At 44.6% G+C, this 14,934-nt stretch overlaps 1 pseudogene; it reads right to left on the bottom strand.

The window, feature by feature from the left end:
• Positions 1 to 2,170: 2,170 nt before the first annotated feature.
• Positions 2,171 to 6,487, bottom strand: LOC125546764 (annotated as a pseudogene).
• Between the last annotated feature and the right edge of the window lie 8,447 nt (positions 6,488 to 14,934).

The raw sequence follows: 14,934 nt of genomic DNA, 5'->3' as shown, positions 1-14,934 counted from the left end.
CCAAGCTTACGCTTTTTGGGGATCGGCACATTGACCTTCGCCAATCAGCCCCAAGTGCGCAAGTAAGAGAGTGTAGTTCTTTTATTTTCCCATTGATCATAGGGAGTAGTCTCATTATCCTTTGCGGGAACTTTATTCAGGACATGACATGATGTCAATACAGCCTCCCCCCACCATGCCTTGGATAAACCCGATGTATCTAAGGTGGCATTAGCCAAATCTGTTAGAGTACGGTTTTTCGTTTGGCAACCCCGTTTGACTGGGGTGAATAGGGAGGTGTCCTCTCATGAATAATACCATGTTCCGCACAGAATAAATTGAACTCACTAGAAAAGTACTCTCCACCACGATCAGACCGGACTCGTTTTATTTTCTTCTCAAGTTGGTTCTCAACTTCAACCTTATAGATTTTAAAGTAGTGTAGAGCCTCATCCTTTGTATTTAACAAATACACATAACAGATCTAGTGGAATCATCAATCAAAATCATGAAGTATTTCTTTCCACCTTTATTCAACACACCATTCATCTCACAGAGATCTGAATGCATGAGCTCTAGTGGTGCCAGGTGTCTCTCCTTCGCAGGATTGTGAGGCTTACGAGGTTGCTTTGCTTGCACACACGCATGGCACTTAGAGCCTTTGGCTAAAGTGAAACTCGGGAATAGATTCATCTTAGCTAGCCACATCACACAACCAAAATTTATGTGACAAAGATGTGAATGCCAAACCTCACATTCGTTCACATTGGAATGAATTTGGTTCACGACTTTATTACAGAAATCCTCCATGTAAAGGCGGAACAAACCACCACAATCATATCTTTTTCCAACAAATAGTCCATAATGAGATACGACTACTTTGTTAGACTCAAATACTCACTTAAACCCTTCTTTACATAGGAGGGAACCACTAACGAGATTCTTCTTGATGGCGGGGACATGCTGTACATTCTTCAGTTGCACGGTCTTTCCCGAAGTAAACTTCAGATCTACCGTGCCAACACCATGAACAGAAGCATGCGAGCCGTTCCCCATCAGGATGGAACAATCTCGTGTGACCTGGTAAGAAGAAAACAAAGACACATCAGCACACACATGAATATTGGCCCTAGTGTCAACCCACCAATCTGTGGATTGAAAAACTAAAAGTACGGTAAAAAGATTACCGTACCCAGATGCCCCATCATGGTTTCTCAGAGTGACATTGATAGACTTGGCATCCTGTCCTAGCTTCTTATGCTTGTTTGGGCACTTGTTTGCCCAATGTTCCTCTGAACCACAAGTGAAGCAGCCATCTCTCTTCTTATCTTTCTTCTTACCCTTCTTCTTGAAGGTAGTATTCTGCTGGACAGAGTTCTTTCCCTTGAACTTGTGGAAGTTCTTCTGGACCACATTGGCACTAGAAGAACCCTCTGCCCCTTTCACATGTGAGTCATCTGCTCTCGAGTTCTATTCAACTCTTAGATGACCGATGACATCCTCAATAGAGAATTCACATCTCAAGTGCTTGAGAGAAGTAGCAAAGTTCCTCCATCTAGGAGGGAGTTTTGCAATAATGCAACCCGCAACAAACTTGTCTGGTAACTCACACTTCAGGAGCTCCAGCTCCTTAGCGATGCATTGTATCTCATGGGCCTGGTCCAATACAGAACGGTTATCAACCATTTTGTCAGCTCATTCCCGCAACCCGCGGTACGCGCGCGTCGTGCCATGGCGTGGCGTGGCATGCGGAGGAGGAGGAGCAGGTGTGTACAGCTCCTATTCCCAAGCTACCAATAGAAAGTGATGGAGCAACCCTTATAAAGAGGTCTCACTCTTCTTAATGTAGCAGTATGGTACTAAACTTCCCATATTTCCCACCACTTATCGTACACGTGCATGGGTCTTAGAGATTAACCAGGGATTATTGTCTTATATGGGCCTAAGCCCATCCATAATCCAACAGAACATTGTAGTTCTGTTGGGCTGTTTGCTGTAGACTATAACCATGCTTTGCAGTTTTGTTGGGCTATTCGCTGTAGGCCGTAACCATGCTTTGCATGCATACACAGGCCTTCACTTTTGACCCATGTTGCTGGTGTATTGTATGCTATGAGCAGGTTTCTTATGCAACCAGCTACAAAATGAAATAAAACAGACTCTAGTGTCATCGCCAACGAAGCCACATACATCATGTGGCCCTGTAGGCTTTGCTCAATGGAGACACCGACCGCAGCTCACTGCCATTGAGGAAGCCGGAGTACCAGCGGGCAGAGTTCCTCGCGTACCTCTTCCTCCCCACCGTGTTCATATCGACACCGCACAACCCGAAGCGCATGCGGTTGCCGAACAGGAACTCGAACACATCAACGAACGACCACACAAAGTATCCCTGCACATTTGATCCCTTCTTGCAACCAGTAAATAGCTCTCTCGGAAGCTAATCGAGATCAAGAATGACATGATCCCAAGTCAATTCTTTCTCTGTTCCTTGAACCCAAGAGTTTCATCTTAGTTCATACGCTATTCTTTTACTACTTGGGTATGGCACTGGTTGGCATTTATGTATAGGAAGATCAACTCTGAAAATTGACATACGAGCATGGGTGCAACGGAGCACTTTATTTTGAAGTTCAAAAAACCAGATTTTTATGACTAAAGAATTTAAAATTTTTGTGTGCATCAACGTATAGCAATGCAGTATATCGGGCCAAAATTTCACTAATATACATGCTTACATGTAAAAGATAAAAAAATACAAAATACATGAAAATTAGGGGCTTGTTTTTTGTTGTTTTTCGGCCGAAATTTTGTCTTTTTTGTGCAGCATGTAATACAACGTATTATTGAATGAAATTTTATCGGTATTTTAGACCACATGCATGCGTATTCATGTAAAAAAATTGTTTTTCAGATCTTCTAAGCACCTTTTGGAGCAGTTCAAAATAAAGTCCTCCATTGCCCCCATGTTCTGAAAATCTGTTTTAGATGAACTCACCTTATGGACAGGTAGAGAACTTCCAAGTAATTTTGCAGAATCTTTGATCTGTTATCGTCATCGTATTCGATCTTGCCTGAGGTTTTGGGGGAGTCTCCGTATCGTGAATCATCAAGCAAAAGATCCTTCATTTCTTTGATTTTGTTGTACAGAGGTCAGCATGTTTCGTTTTTCAGTTCACATGACACTGGCAAGTATCCAGTGTTGGCTCATCTCCAGAAAACAGGGCAATATATGCACCAAGCAAGATTGTTTTTTAATTTTAGTTTTCCTACCATTTTCATGGATAATGATTGCAGGTTTTCCATACTTGAGTTTTATGTGCTCCAACTGCTCCCCTAGAGCCCAAGGAGCATACTCATTCTGGCCCTGCACATGTTACATCAATAAAATTACATCTTAGGATTGAGAATGAGATGAAGGAAAAAATTACCGTAACACAGCTGATGTGTGCTGTGATTGCTGAAGAGATACTTCGCTTTGGTGTTTACCTCTAGGATGTATTTCGTTGGATCTGAATCAAGCAAGAAAGGTTTGCACAGTATAAGTAAGGCCGAATGGCATTGTATGAGTAGAGTAGCCTTATAATTAGCAGCTGCTTAGTTTAGTTACTTGCAACTCCTCTGTCGGCGAAGTAGTCCCTCTGCTTCAGATTGAAGGCGGTCTCGTCGGCCACCATGGGAAAAATAGCATAGTGGTTCAAGCCGATGAAGTCGAATGACCTGGAGAGTTTCTTCGACTGCTCCACCGTCACATTCGGCAACCATGCACCAACCCTTATTTTCATTACCGGTGGGTAGTCCCCATACACCAAAGGATGCATGAACCTATCCAAAGAGGGCACGAGCTCTTACTATCTCTCTCTGCAAATTAATGATAAAAATTGTGCTTTGAAGTCCATGTTGGTAACAACTTTCAAGGAACTAGAGTCAGTACTAGCTACTAGCACTAACCATCCAATGTGAAAGTCATTCATCCTTATTGCAGCAACAGCATCCTGGGATGCATTGGTAGCAAGAGCATACCACCCGGTCAAGATAGTAATTCCTATATGCCCCTTTTGACTTGCCTACACACGAGCATTGCATTGCATGGTCATGATAAATTGATAATCATTGGTGTCAACTACTGTCATATAATAGGGAACATACTGATATGACATACTTGGTACTTGTTTCTATACAGGGACACCGTTGACACATGTGCTAGGAAGAGGTGGTGAGCAGCTATATACGGCTCCGTCGTGGAGTTCCCTCTGGTACAGTTTGTGCTGAAAGGATGAGAACAACACCGCGGTGGCCAAGTGCCGCTGTCAAAGCCACCTAGAGTTTCGACATTGGGCTTGTTAATGGTGACCCAGTGCTTCACCCTGTCCCCAAAGCTTTTTTTTTTGAGGAATCACCGGGGGGAGAGGATCCCCACATGTATGTATATTACTCAAAAGCCAGCAAGGGCCAAGCAAGATTACAGGGTCACGGGAAGCCGTGAGGTAAGGAAAAGCAGCCATGAGTTGGTTGTTGCCTTGTCAGCTGGGTCGCGGAATCTGTTCAGGCAGACCTCAAAGGCATTACAGATATTCCTAATAGTGACTAGGGGAGAGTGAACTTCATTAGGGAATACAGCAGCGTTTATAGAGTCCCAAATTTTCCACAAGACCATGAGAAGAACTTCAGGCCACATATGGCCATCTAGGGCATCAGGAGGTTGGAGCAGCCAAAGGTCTTGAGACTTGGTAGTGGGAGTTAATCCCAGCCTTTCCCAAGTCCGAGTCGCATGCGGACAACCAAGGAATAGGTGGGAGGTGTCCTCGGAGGGGCCGCTACAGCGTGGACAGGCGGCGTCGATGGAGATCATCTTGTGGAACAGGTTGCACTTGGTATTGAGACGCCCTCTGAATAGGCGCCAGATGAAGATTTTGAGCTTGTGGGGGGCTCTAGACCTCCAAATCTTTTGAAGCAGGTGTCCACGTACATGGTGTAATCGTCTCTGGACATATGGCAACACATTCAGATTAAGAGCGAAGAGGGTCTAAAAAAGTCTGAACCTTAAATTTTTCATTCTGGAGTTACATGAATCTGGGGCTGAGCAGCCCGTTGTACTCATCCTGAAGGGACTGAGGGAGATCGAAATGGTAGATGGTGACATGAGGTTGTATGCCTGCAGAGCATGTTTCAGTCAGTGATGCTTAATCAAGATCGAGCAAAGGCTATTAAGTGCAGGTAGAGAAATTGGTCTTTACCATGTTGTATCAGTTCATCTATCAAGTTGTTGTAGTACTCCAAGCCCTTCAGATTCATTTCTCCTCTTCCATCTACACAGTTCAGTGTCAATCACAGTTCAGAGATGTACTACTACACTGACTACTCTATCTATGCGTGCTAAGTACCTGGGATAAGCCACGGCCATGAGATGGAGAATCTGTACGCATCCAGACCCAGGTCCTGCATAAACTTCACATCATCCTAATGTGAGAAGAGAAATTAAATTTGTTCAGTTTTTTGATAGAAAAATTTGTTCAGTTAGTTAACATGCATGTGCCTCATCCCACTTTGTTTTGTTTTAAAAAACCCCACTGTGTTTTTCTTTTGTAAGAAAAGTAATTCGTGCTAGCTGTTGACACTAACTTTGTAATGATGATACTGATCCGCTGCAACATCCTCGGTACACTTGTCGGCAGAATAACCTGTCATCATCAGCACATTACAATTTTCAAAAATTAACAAGATATGTTTTCCGGGTGTTTAAATGTCTTATGGATGAATAGCGTTGATAAGAAGAATTACTCCATCTTCTGTAGATATATGATAAAAATATGGTAATCTGAATTGACCTTGATGAGTGAAGGTGTCCCAGATGCTAGGTTTCCTTCCATCTTCTACAGCCGCCACTTCCACCTAATTAAGGTATGCTCACTTAACCATGAGACTATGCTCACTTGGCTTCATGCAACAAACGTATAGGGAGGGAGAGGTGGTACCTCGTAGGCCGAGGTGCCTGCGCCGAAGATAAACCCGTCAGGGAAGTCACGGCAGGTGAGCACGGCGGCATCTTCGGGCGGGGCAGCGACTGGGAGGAGGAGCAGAAACAAGAGTACCGGCACCTAATCACTGGCAACTGATCCACGGTGTAGAAGTGCATGCTCTAGCCAATGCAATCAAAATACTGATCTGATGGAAGAGACTAGGCAGCACATTATACGTCAACACCCCCCCCTCACGTGTGGCTTCCTCAGGCCTAAACGTGGACCGAAAGTGGGCTGCAATTTAATTGTGCCAGACAGGTCTTGAACTCAAGACCTCTTGGCTCTGATACCATGTAGAAGTGCATGCTCTAGCCAATGCAACCAAAAGATCGATCTGATGGAAGAGACTAGGCAGCACATTATACGTCAACACACGACACCGCAAACTCCTAGGTACTAGTAGGGAAATAACCAACCATATGGTCCCCATCTCTCCACGTCAAGTGCAACAGTCCCTCTTGGGTAGGTACTAGGTAGTTCACGCCCATTGAGATCGACGTGTTGGCATTGCTTTTGCAAAAGGTCAAAGAATTACTACTGATTTTCCATCACGAAAATCTGGAGCAAAAACAACAACGAACGAAAGAAATCAGACATCGGTACACGTAGTAGCAAATTCTGAAGACTCCGTACTGCGAGCAGAGATAAGCGGCACAACATGAAAGGAAAGAGGACGGCTTTAAAGAACGCGATGACATAGGCGACGTCATTGCCGGGGTGCACATGTGAAAGGATCGATATAGTTGACTAGAGGGGGGTGAATAGGCAACTAACAATTTTTATCTTTTCTATACCAATTTAAACTTTGCATCAAACTAGGTTGTCTAGATATGCAACTAGGTGAGCAACCTATATGATGCAACAACAATAAGTACACAAGCAAGCAATGGATGTAACACAAGATAAGCTTGCACGAGTAAAGGGATGAGATAACCAAGAGTGGAGCCGGTGAAGACGAGGATGTGTTACCAAAGTTCCTTCCCATTGAGAGGAAGTACGTCTCCGTTGGAGCGGTGTGGAGGCATAGTGCTCCCCAAGAAGCCACTAGGGCCACCGTATTCTCCTCATGCCCTCACACAATGCGAGATGCCGTGATTGAAGGCGGCGACCGAACCTTTGCAAACAAGGTTGGGGCAATCTCCACAACTTAATTGGAGGCTCCCAACAACACCACAAAGCTTCACCACAATGAAGTATGGCTCCATGATGACCTCAACCGTCTAGGGTGCTCAAACACCCAAGAGTAACAAGATCCGCTAGGGATTAATGGGGGGGATCAAATTTCTCTTGGTGGATGTGTAGATTGAGGCCTTCCCAACCAATCCCTAGGAGATCAACAAGTTTGATTGGCTAGCGAGAGAGATCGGGCGAAAATGGAGCTTAGAGCAACAATGGAGCTTGGGGTGGAAGAGGTAAGTCAACTCGGAGAAGAAGACTCCCCTTTTATAGTGGAGGAACAAATCCAACCGTTATCCACCAACTCAGCCTGCGACGCACGGTACTACCGCACTGGAGACGCGGTACTACCGTCAGGGCCCGCGGTACTGCCGCCCACGCAGCAGTATCCAAAACAGCCCTGATGCGTTGAAGCAGAGGGCGGTAGAACCGCTGGCGCGGTACAACTGCTCCCCCTTGCGGTACTACCGCAAGGCAGGGATAGTCCATATTGGGAAGGCATGGACATATAAAAATACATCTGTGGCAACTTCCGCTGAGTTTAGATCTATGCAAAAATCCGACACGGTAGTACCGCAAGCCAGGAGCGGTACTACCACGTAGGGTGTGGATGTAAAAAATTACATCCGCCCCTTCTTCCGCTCGTGCTGCTGAGCCATGCCTGAGGCCATGGTACTACCGCAACCGAGAAGCAGTACTACCGTGAGCACTTGCGGTACTACCGCGCCCAAGGCCGGTACTACCGCAGGGGCCTGCGGTACCACCACATGCCCCAGTTCAGCAACACTAGAAGTCTTTCCTTTTGCAGAGATACGGAGAAACAGAGATGCTCCAAAGAGCCAAAGGAAAGGTGGTGCAAAAGGAACAGACGTGTATGTGTTTATTCCACCCAAAACTTTCCAACGCGGACCCACTCTTAATAGTATGGCTTTCCTACGACTCAAATCCACCAAAAAGAAACATAGAGAAACGTCGTCTTCTATAGTCTTCGAGGGGCACCAAATCGTCTTGTGCCTAGACATGATATATCTGAAATGCTCAATGCACACAATTAGTCCGCAAAAGCATTGTCATCAATCACTAAAACTACTAAGGGATAAATATGCCCTTACAATCTCCCCCTTTTTGGTGGATTGATAACAATACGGGATTTGCACATAAAGTAAAGCATAGGCAAACCCAACATCTATAAAATATAGACGGGCTCCCCCTACATGTGTGCACTCTGGAGATGTGCTTTGGACTGCACGGCACACATACTAGGATCAACACTCCCCCTATATTTTATAGACGAGGCAAATCTTGCAATGGAGTAACTAATACCAATAGAGAGGCAAGATAATACATAAGAGCATAAGTTAACTAGCACAAGATAGCATAAGCTCACAGGCTACTAAGCAGGAAAGACAATAAGATACAATAGAGTGCATGGGAACACGACTCACGACAAACCAAACCAAAGCAAATGAGGTCCAACAGAATGAAAGCAAACACGACACAAGCAAACATGACACACGACTCGCAAATCCCTACACTCTCTCCCCCCTTGGCATCAAAACACCAAAAAGGCATAAAGGACACCTATGACACAGGTGGTAGCTCAAGCTGGAGCAATCACTCGTCATGGTCCTTGTTGGCCTCGGCAGCGGGGATGGTCTTGTCCTTAGACTCAGTCCACTGGTAGCCCTGCTTCATCATCCATTCTACCTCTAGAGTGATGTGCTTCTCGGACCCACTGGATATCTCCTCGCCAAATGTCCTCAAGATCCTCTTGTCGCGGCAGCAACTCTCCTTGGAAGCAACATGGATCCTGTACTTCCCCTTAGCTTGCATACAGAACAAGGTCTTCATCTTGGCCTTCAGCTTCTTAGCCCATGAGGGATCAGTAGAGGGAGGAGCATACCCAGCAGAGCTGTCCTCATCCGCTTCCTACTCCTCAATCTCATCCTCTTCAACGTCCATCTGAGCAGCCGCTGCCTCAGCACGGGTAGTGGTGTTAGCCCACTGAGGCTTGACGCGGAGCTTGATGGGCTCGTGACGGGTCCAGTCGGGGGCCTCAAACTCAACATTGGGATAGAGCTTTTCCCAAGTCTTCGAGATCAGGTGAAACAAGTAAGGACCATAGATGGGTACCTTACGGTTGAACACCGCAAACCGTAGCTCACACTACATGATATGTGAGACATCAAGTGGTTGCGTCTAACACGACGCGCCTCCTCACAGATGAGCATCATATCCATGAGATAGGCATGTACCTTATCCTTGTCACCAATACATGGGAAGAAGGTGTTGCGGAAGATCCGATACATGATGTCAAGGAATGGGTTCAGCACCCATGCCTTCTTGCCACTGGGAAGCTGCTTCTCAACATAGTATGGCTGAAGCTTGTTCTTGTTGGCGGACTCGGAGTTGGCATGAGGGAGAACACCAACGGGCTTGTTGAGCCCCTCATCACGAACCTGTAGCAGATCCATGAAGTCCTTCCACTTGGGGGTCAGCTGTTGTCCATTTGTCATCCACGTCAAGGTATGTTCCTCATCAGTATGGAAGTGGACCGAGGTAGAGAACTGAGCCACAATCTCAGGGTCAAAGTCCAGGTGGAACGTGATCAAGTCCTCAATGCCAAACTGGTCCACTAGGTCCAAAGCCTCACCAAAATAGGCATGGTGCTTATCCTGCCTCATATGATGCATGTCAATCCAGTGCACGTCCACGTAGATGTTCTGCTTGGCCTTGATCACATCCAGATAGATAAGATTCTGTTGCTTGGTCCAGAACAACTCATTCCCTTTGAAGTTTGCATGGGGATTCACATAGGGGTTGATCTTCCTTCGAGCGATAAACTCATCTAGTGGCATCTCATCCATGCCCATTATCGGCTCCTTGGTCTTGGTTGCGGTTGACTTGGTTTTGCGTTGGGGGCATTGGATCCCTCTGGAGCCTCATCTTGGTTGCGCAGACGCTTCGAGCCCGTGTCGCGAACGGGGTTCGAACGACGGACATTGGAACCGGAGCCACCACCTATGACACACAACATAAGAACATGAAAGAGAAGCGAGAAGGATCAATGCAAAGATCACAGCAAAACAAATGAAACAAGTAGAAACAACATTGGGTAGTTTCTATAGGGAAGGTTCGAACTCAATGGTAGTACCGCACAAGTGTGCGGAACTAAACTTTTACTGTTGTTCCAGTTGCGGTAGTACCGCGCCGGGATGGCATGGTAGTACCGCACCTGGAGCGGAAGTAAAATTTTACTTCCGCGCCTCACGCGGTAGTACCTCTACTGAGGAGCGGTAGTACCGTACGAGGTGAACATGGCCGGAGCGGTAGTACCACATGGGAGTTGCGATAGTACCGCTCGGGTTCAGATCCGAAACAAAAAATTGATCTGAGAAAATTTGTGCCAATGGAGCGGTACTACGGTTGATCAACACTACCAAGTAGCAACATACCAAATAGCATCTCTACGCATTACCACTCTCCTACATCCTACTCTTGCAAAGATTTGGCCTAAAATCTCAAGAACAACATGCATCTCCCCAAAAACCTAGAGACAAAACAACAAGACAAGGAGAGAGGGATTTGGGGAGAAACCTTGTTCCATGGCAAGAGGATGATAACCCACAAGTATAGGGGATCACAACAGTTTTCGAGGGTAGAGTATTCAACCCAAATTTATTGATTCGACACAAGGGGAGCCAAAGAATATTCTCAAGTATTAGCAGCTGAGTTGTCAATTCAACCACACCTGGAAACTTAATATCTGCAGCAAGGCATTTAGTAGCAAAGTAATATGATAGTAGTGGTAACGATAGCAAAAGGTAACCGTAGCAAAAGTAATGTTTTTGGTATTTTGTAGTGATGATAGCAATAGCAACGGAAAAGTAAATAAGCGAAGAACAATATATGGAAAGCTCGTAGGCAATGGATCGGTGATGGGGAATTATGCCGGATGCGATTCATCATGTAACAGTCATAACCTAGGGTGACATAGAACTAGCTCCAATTCATCAATGTAATGTAGGCATGTATTCCGAATATAGTCATACGTGCTTATGGAAAAGAACTTGCATGACATCTTTTGTCCTACCCTCCCGTGACAGCGGGGTCCTAATGGAAACTAAGGGATATTAAGGCCTCCTTTTAATAGAGTACCGGAACAAAGCATTAGCACATAGTGAATACATGAGCTCCTCAAACTACGGTCATCACCGGTAAGTATCCCGATTATTGTCACTTCGGGGTTAACGGATCATAACACATAATAGGTGACTATAGACTTGCAAGATAGGATCAAGAACTCTCATATATTGATGAAAACATAATAGGTTCAGATCTGAAATCATGGCACTCGGGCCCTAGTGACAAGCATTAAGCATAGCAAAGTCATAGCAACATCAATCTCAGAACATAGTGGATACTAGGGAGCAAACCCTAACAAAACTAACTTGATTACATGATAGATCCCATCCAACCCATCACCGTCCAGCAAGCCTACGATGGAATTACTCACGCACGGCGGTGAGCATCATGAAATTGGTGATGGAGGATGGTTGATGATGACGATGGCGACGGATTCCCCTCTCTGGAGCCCCGAACAGACTCCAGATCAGCCCTCCCGAGAGGCTTTAGGGCTTGGCGCGGCTCTGTATCGTAAAACGCGATGAATCCTTCTCTCTGATTTTTTTCTCCCCGAAAGCAAATATATAGAGTTGGGGTTGAGGTCGGAGGAGCTCCATGGGGCCCACGAGGTAGGGGGCATGCCCTAGGGGGGAAGGCGCGCCCCCACCCTCGTGGACAGGTGGTGGGCCCCCTGGTCTTCATCTTTTGCAAGGATTTTTTATATTTTCCGAATAGATGTTCCGTGAAGTTTCAGGTCATTCCGAGAACTTTTGTTTCTGCACATAAATAACACCATGGTAATTCTGCTGAAAACAGCATTAATCCGGGTTAGTTCCATTCAAATCATGCAAGTTAGAGTACAAAACAAGGGCAAAAGTGTTTGGAAAAGTAGATACGACGGAGACGTATCAACTCCCCCAAGCTTAAACCCTTGCTTGTCCTCAAGCAATTCAGTTGATAAACTGAAAGAGATAAAGAAAAACTTTTACAAACTCTGTTTGCTCTTGTTGTTGTAAATATGTAAAGCCAGCATTCAAGTTTTCAGCAAAGATTATGACTAACCACATTCACAATAACGCTTAGGTCTCAAGTTTACTCATATCAATATCATAATCAACTAACAAGCAATAATAATAAATCTCGGATGACAACATTTTCTCAAAACAATCATAATATGATATAACAAGATGGTATCTCGCTAGCCCTTTCTGAGACCACAAAACATAAATGCAGAGCACCTTTAAAGATCAAGGACTGACTAGACATTGTAATTCATGGTAAAAGAGATCCAGTCAAGTCATACTCAATGTAAACTAACAGTAATGAATGCAAATGACAGCGGTGCTCTCCAACTGGTGCTTTTTAATAAGAGGGTGATGACTCAACATAAAAGTAAATAGATAGGCCCTTCGCAGAGGGAAGTAGGGATTTGTAGAGGTGCCAGAGCTCGGTTTTGAAATAGAGGTGAATAATATTTTGCACAGTATACTTTCATTGTCAACATAACAACCAAGAGATGGCAATATCTTCCATGCTACACACATTATAGGCGGTTCCCAAACAGAATGGTAAAGTTTATACTCCCCCTTCCACCAACAAGCATCAATCCATGGCTTGCTCAAAACAACAAGTGCCTCCAACTAACAAGAGTCCCAGGGGGAGTTTTGTTTGCAATTATTTTGATTTAGTTTGCATAAAGCATGGGACTGGGCATCCCGGTGACCAGCCACTTTCTCATGACTGAGGAGCGGAGTCCACTCCTCTTGAGAATAACCTGCCTAACATGGAAGATATGGACATCCCTAGTTGATACATGAGATATTCGAGCATACAAAACAGGATATTTATTTGAAGGTTTAGAGTTTGGCACATACAAATTTACTTGGAACGGCAGGTTGATACCGTATATAGGTAGGTATGGTGGACTCATATGGAATAACTTTGGGGTTTATGGAGTTGGATGCACAAGAAGTATTCCCGCGTAGTACAGGTGAAGGCTAGCAAAATACTGGGAAGCGACCGGCTAGAGAGCGACAACAGTCATGAACATGCATTAAAATTAATCAACACCGAATGCAAGCATGATTAGGATATAATCCACCATGAACATAAATATCGTGAAGGCTATGTTGATTTTGTTTCAACTACATGCGTGAACATGCACCAAGTCAAGTCACTTAAATCATTCAGAGGAGGATACCACCCTATCATACCACATCACAACCATTTTAATAGCATGTTGGAACGCAAGGTAAACCATTATAACTCATAGCTAATCAAGCATGGCACAAGAAACTATGATCTCTAGTTGTCATTGCAAACATGTTTATTCATAATAGGCTAAATCAGGAATGATGAACTAATCATATTTACAAAAACAAAAGAGGTAGAGTTCATACCAGCCTTTCTCATATCAGTCAATCCATCATATATTGTCATAATTGCCTTTCACTTGCACGACCGAATGATGTGAATAATAATAATTGTGCACGTGCATTGGATAAGCTGGAATCTACAAGCATTCAATAAACAGGAGAAGACAAGGCAATATGGGCTCTTTTGTCAGATCAACAATAATGCATATAAGAGCCACTTCAACTATTTAATCATGGTCTTCTCCTATCGACCCCCAAAGAAAAGAAATAAAACTATATACACGGGAAAGCTCCCAACAAGCAAAAAGAAGAACAGGAAATCTTTTTGGGTTTTCTTTTTAATTACTACTACAAGCATGGAAATTAAACTAGCTAAAAGCTACAACTAATTTTTTTGGTTTTTTCTTAAGGTTTATTAAACACACAAGAAGAAAGCATAAAAAGGAAATAAACTAGCATGGATGATACAATGAAAAAGTATGAGCACCGACATCTAGCAATGAGTGTGTGAACATGAATATAATGTCGGTGAGAAATACGTACTCCCCCAAGCTTAGGCTTTTGGTCTAAGTTGGTCTATGGCCATGGCTGGCCTGGCGGATATCCATAATAATAGTTGGGGTCATCCTGCGATGAAGAAGACTCTGACTGCCACTGGCTGGCAATCATTTCCGGATCCCAATGGTAATTAGACTGTCGTGGAGGATCAACTTGTGGTTCCAGCTCTGGCTCTGTGGCTGATGTAGGGTTCCGATAGGCGTGAATAGCCTCTAACGGAACAAGGTACTGGCCTGCAGATAAATCAAATAAGGAAGGAGCAGGCAGGGTAATAGTCTAAGGGCTTGTTTGGGACTGCTCTGCTTCGCCAAAATCAGCTTCGCTTCACTAAATTTTCTTTGGAGCAGTTTCAAGCTGAAGTTGTAGCACTACCAAAGAGAATGTTTGGCTTCCATCTAGCTCCAGCTTCAAGAATGGGAAATTTGGTGGAAAGGATCTATTTGATTGGTTGAGGGCGGAGAAATGAAGGGGTATCCACTTACTGGTGGCAGTGGTGGGTAATTTTCACCCAACTCCAGCTTCTAGAGTTTTTTGGAGCACCCCCTGAAGAGCTTCATAAAAAACTAGGAGTTGCGCCCCAGATTCTAGTTTTTTGCGGAGCAGCATATCTTGGAGCTATCCCTATTTGGCTTGTGTTTTCCGGAGCAGAGTTGAATTTTAAGAAGCAGAGCAGTCCCAAACATACCCTAAGGATGATGTTT

The sequence above is a fragment of the Triticum urartu genome, chromosome 3 (assembly GCF_003073215.2).
Source record: "Triticum urartu cultivar G1812 chromosome 3, Tu2.1, whole genome shotgun sequence".
In the NCBI taxonomy this organism is placed as follows: Eukaryota; Viridiplantae; Streptophyta; class Magnoliopsida; order Poales; family Poaceae; genus Triticum; species Triticum urartu.
Note: the sequence above shows the minus strand (reverse complement) of the source record. Positions and strands in the feature narration are given on the sequence as shown.